The 5,735-nt window shown below is 41.9% G+C and overlaps 1 pseudogene; it reads left to right on the top strand.

The window, feature by feature from the left end:
• Nucleotides 1–3,340: 3,340 nt before the first annotated feature.
• Nucleotides 3,341–5,245, top strand: LOC116763537 (annotated as a pseudogene).
• The last annotated feature ends 490 nt before the right edge of the window (nucleotides 5,246–5,735 follow it).

The raw sequence follows: 5,735 nt of genomic DNA, 5'->3' as shown, positions 1-5,735 counted from the left end.
GACAAACACACTTGGAATCTATGGGTGAATTAAGCATGGCTCTCTGGAAAATGTCACATAAGCTGTATAACTATCTGAATAGAAAATGGAGGTATTTTGTAACTGAATCTGGTCCTGACTGTGACGAGATGTACACTTTCCTAACTTGAGACCTCAACTTTTACTTGGGCAAGAGGGTGCATCTGTCGTAGGTAGGAAGGCACAGTAAAAATCCCTATACCTCACCCTTGATCACTCATGACTCTCAAAAGCCCATTTACTCAAAATTATTAATAAAGGCTAAAACTGAATAAGATCTCTCATTTGTGTGAGTCTGATTTGACAATCTGATCCTTCAATGTTAACTCATGCTTAGTAAGTGTTTTGTGGGGTTGGCATGAAATTTATTTCCTAATGATGAAGTGTACACAGAAAAAGACTTGCTTCCTTGTCCATTTCTAGCTAAAGTGGAGAAGATACTGTTTTTAAGAAAATCCATAAAACTTTTTTGACAGTTTTTATAGTTTTATGCTCTCTTCAGATCTCTTTAGAAAGTTTCCAACTAAGATAACATTTTGGAAGCATAGAGATGTCTATGATTTAGGTAATAAAATCAATTGGTTTGTTTGTTTTCAGTTTAACTAAAATGTACCATGAGATATTTGGTTTAAAAATTCATTGTGAATTTATATGCTTATTGCAAAATTAATCGGACAGAGGTGAGTTTTCTCTAGGAAGCTTTGCTCTTGTTTGTTTTCTTGGGCTTATTTTATTTTACTTATTTTTGGCTGCATTGGGTCTTAGTTGTGGCATGAGTGATCTTCGTTGAGGCATGCAAGATCTTTAGTTGCGGTGTGCAGGCTTCTCTCTCATTGTGGTGGTCGGGTATTTTTTCTCTCTCTAGTTGTGGTGCACAGGCTTCAGGGCATGTGGGCTCTATAGTTTGCAGCACGCGGGCTCTAGTTGAGGCTCCTGGGGCCAGTAGTTGTGGTGCACAAGGTTAGTTGCCCCGTGGCATGTGGGATCTTAGTTCCCCCACCAGGGATTGAATCCACGTCCCCTGCATTGGAAGGTGGATTCTTTGCCACTGGACCACCAGGGAAGTCCCTCTTGCGCTTATTTTAATTTCAGTGTAAATGCAGTGTCTCTGTTGTTGAAAATGTGCACTCTTAGCACACTTGGTACATGTATTCCCTGCATTCAAGTGCCCCTCAGGAATGCTGGGCAGCTGCCTTCCCTTTATTGGTTCTGCAACTTCTCTGGGCTTTCCTCCCACCTCCTGATGTACTTTCACTGCATATCTATTTATATAATTATTGCCATTTGAAAAAGGACAACTTCCATTTATTCTATTTGCTTGGATCTCATACGTACATTCCAAAATGAGAAATCTAAATGTCTAATATATTTGTAAATTGTTATCAATGATCTAAAAATATGCAGTGTGGTGTAGAAGGAAGATAGCTGTTTATGAAAAATAAAATACGTGGTACAGAGTACAAGGTACGACACTCACTTCAGAAATAATTGCAAGCTACAAATTTCAGGGAGATGTTTTCCCGGATAAATGAGAGGATAAAAATCATATTTTTAAATCAGTCATTGCTATTAAGCTACCTACTTCTGAAGAAGATGCAAATGCATAACTAAATAAATGATACAAGTGGCAGGAATTACAGGTACTGGTTTAAAACAGTGGGTCAGGTATTGTGACCAAGTGAGGCCATTTATTCAGTATACTCAGATGGTCTGTCAACTACCATGAAAATTTAACCAGATAGTTTTTCAAGCTCAAGTTTTCCAATGCCATTTTAAAATAATGAGTGACAATTTAAGGAAATGTTACTGGTAAAGTTTTTATTTCTCTCAGTTACCAAATGCATTTTGACTTTGTAATCAGTACTCTGAGAGATTGCTTTTCTCTTTTCTTTGAGATGAGCCAGATGGTGGCATTATTTTCATTTGAAATGTAGCTTTGAACTTTATTATCTAAATATTTTGGTTATTTCTGTCACAGTGGATTTTGAGTGGTGTTTTCATGCCGATTTCCATTCCCACAAATTTGTCAAATGTCTATTCTAGTTTGGACATCTTGCTAAGGAATAGGGATAAAAAGATGAATGCTGCCTACCCTTGAAAAACATATTTTGCTCCAGGAGGCACATCATGCAAACAAATAATTAAAATTATAACTTTTATATTCTTCTCTAGAAATACACAGAAACTACAAAACTGTTACAAATTACAGCAATTACCTCCATCTATTTCTGTCAGGGAAATAATGTAAAGCATAAAGGGAAAGTGACACCTGACTTGGATTCTAAGGAATAGGTGTTTACTGAGCAAAGGTAAAGGATATTTTGGACAGAAGAGAAAGTTTGTGTAGCCTTGGAGGGAAGCTAGAATGCTGGGCTGTGAGTTTACCTGTAGAAAAATATTTTGAAAAATGAGCAAAAACAACTGTGAATATAATATCAAGTGAACAAGGTCAAATAGATGTCAGAGAACAAACACACACATCAGAGTTGAGTTGATGGAACAATTTTGGGGGTAAACTATGAGTCTGGGTCAATGGCAGAAGTATGGATCCCCTGTAACCACTTACTTTTTGGGTTAGAGCCTAGGAATAGAGCAGGAACAGTTGCTAGACTCTGGCAGAAGGATCAAACCCTTAGACTGTGGGGTTATTTAGACCGCATGATTAAGAAATCATTATCCCTTCCCTGGCCTGATTAGAATTGGGATTGAACAGCACTCCAGTGGGCAGGCACTTGGCTCCAGTGCTGATCTCCCAGCTCAGCATACATAGTCGGAGGAACTACGTATGCTGAGCATACATAGTTGTATGTATGCATGCTCAGTGTGGGCAACCATCATGGTGTATTCTGGAGGCTCGGTTCCAAGCCTTGTCTTGCATCTGCGTAACATGTCAGGCCAGTTTCACGATCCTCCATCTCAGCCTCATCCAGGCTTGGCTCCCTCAGAACAATGGTTGGCCTCCGTGGACATTTGTAGGAGGCCAACCTGCAGAGAATCCACTTTGGAAAAGTTAACCCTTAGTTCCTACATATCCCAAGCGTGTAGTACACATCGTGGCATAAGAGAACCTCTGCATACTTTCATTAGTAGTTTGCGGCGTAGCTAGCATTTAAAATCAGGCCTGCTAGAACGCAGCGGCGAGGGCCCCGGCACCGTGTTGGGGCCGAGGGGATGGCGCAGAGGTGCTTGAAGCTGCGGGAGCGGGTCGGACCTGGGCTGGTAGGAGCCCCGCCCCTCCCGCCTCAGCGGATCATGACCCGGGCTGTGGCTGCGGAGGTCGCGGTGGCGGGGACGCGGCGTGGCGGAGCCAGCGCTAGAGGTGATGCTGTTTCCGGTGACCACCCCGGGATCACAACAGACCCCGCCGCCGCCCAAGCACTATGGCATCCCCTCCCCCATCAGTTTAGCAGCCCCCGGGGAAACTGACTGCGTACTCATCCAGAAATTAATTGAAACCCTTTGGGGTTTTTGAAGAGAAAGAGTAACTGTAGCTCAGGATTTTAATTTTGGAGAAATTAAATAATCTGGTAAAGGAATGGATACGAGAAATCAGTGAAAGCAAGAGTCTTCCAAAAGCTGTAATTGAAAATGTTGGAGGGAAAATCTTTACATTTGGTTCTTATAGATTAGGGGTGCATACGAAGGGTGTAGATATTGCCACGTCGTGCGTGGCACCAAGACGTGTTGATCGAAGCGACTTTTTCACTTACTTCTATGATAAATTGAAACTACATGAAGAAGTAAAGGCTTTAAGGGCTGTTGAGGAGGCATTTGTACCAGTTATCAAACTGTGCTTTAGTGGGATAGAGATTGATATTTTGTTTGCAAGATTAGCACTGCAGACTATTCTGGAAGATTTGGACCTAAGAGATGACAGTCTGCTTAAAAATTTAGATATTAGATGCATAATAAGTCTTAATGGTTGCTGGGCAACTGCTGAGATTTTACATCTGGTACCAAACATTGACAACTTCAGATTAACTCTGAGAGCCATCAAGTTGTGGGCCAAATGCCACAATATCTATTACAATATATTAGGTTTCCTAGGAGGTGTTTCCTGGACGATGCTAGGAGCAAGAACTTGCCAGCTTTATCCAAATGCAATAGCATCAACTCTTGTATGTAAAGTTTTCTTGGTGTTTTCTGAATGGGAATGGCCAAATCCAGTGCTACTGAAAGAGCCTGAAAAACGAAATCTTAATTTGCCTATCTGGGACCCGAGAGTAAATCCCAGCGATAGGTACCATCTCATGCCTATAATTACACCAGCATACCCACAGAAGAACTCCACTTACCACGTGTCTGTTTCAACAAGGATGGCCGTGATTGAGGAGTGTAAGCAAGGGCTTGCTATCACACGTGAGATTTTGCTGAGTAAGGCAGAGTGGTCCAAACTTTTTGAAGCTCCCAGCTTCTTTCAAAAGTACAAGCATTATATTGTACTTCTAGCAAGTGCACTGACAGAAAAACAACATCTAAAATGGGCAGGCTTGGTGGAATCAAAAATCTGAGTCCTGGTTGGAAGCTTGGAGAAGAATGGATTTATTATACTGGCACATGTGCTTCCAGCACCCAAGGAAAATCCTGACAAGGAAGAATTTCGTACAGTGTGGGTGATTGGGTTAGTGTTAAAAAACCCAGAAAACTCTGAAGTTCTCAGTATTGATCTCACCTATGATGTCCAGTCTTTCACAGATACAGTTTATAGGCAAGCGATAAAGAGTAAGATGTTTGAGATGGATATGAAAATTGCTGCAATGCATTTGAGAAGAAAGGAACTTCATCAACTACTACCTAATCACGTGCTTCAGAAAAAGAAAACACACTCGACGGAAGGTGTCAGATTAACAGCTTTGGATGATGGCAGCCTTAACCTGTCTGTAGACAGTGAAGACAGCACATCTGTGTCTTCACTTTCTGGCTCTATGAAGACTGGCCCAGTGACTGGCAGCGCTCAGGGTAGAAGTAGTCCTGCCCCAGCTGTGACGGCAGCATCTGTGACCAGTGTACAGGTTCCCAAAGTTATCTTGCAACAAGCAAATCCCAGTGACAGCTCAGGGGTGCGTCCAGCAAAAGCATCCCTCAGACTGCCCCACAACCAACTATTTCTCCATCACCGAAGCCCATGGTCACCAGAGTTGTTTCCTCAACATGTGTGGTCAACGATCCACCCAGGCCTTCAGGGAGCACAGCAGCAAATATAGCTAATCCTATCACAGGAGTCTAGGGGACATTGTCACGTTACAAAGAAGAAAGGACCAAGGAAACCAGAACAGAAGATGAACTTGTCTCATCAAGAGACAACTGTGACTCAGTTGGAAACTATTCAGACAGCAGCTTCTCTGTTGGCCTCACGGGGAACATCCAGTGCAGACCTTCTCAGTACCCTTGCTCTCCCTGCAAATCTTATTTCTATCATCAAGAATTCAATGAAACAGATTGAACTGAGAAAAACAACCTCAAGCATCCATAAACAGTATCTGCCAACTCAGCCTGCTGTCTTCAAATGCTAAAGGAGGAGGACGAAGGGTACCAAACTAGATATGGTTCAAAATAGAATTGTTAGGCTTATTGGATGACTTCCTTTATTGGGCTAATCTTGATCAGAAGTCCAGGTTAGTATGTGAAGCTAGAAGTACTGTTATTAATGTGTCAGATTATTTATGTGTCAGCCACAGTGACGCTAACTATTTCAAAGGACTCCTGCCCTTTAAGAG

Source organism: Phocoena sinus, chromosome 12 (genome assembly GCF_008692025.1).
Source record: "Phocoena sinus isolate mPhoSin1 chromosome 12, mPhoSin1.pri, whole genome shotgun sequence".
Classification (NCBI taxonomy): domain Eukaryota; kingdom Metazoa; phylum Chordata; class Mammalia; order Artiodactyla; family Phocoenidae; genus Phocoena; species Phocoena sinus.
This window is presented reverse-complemented; position numbering and strand designations above follow the sequence as displayed.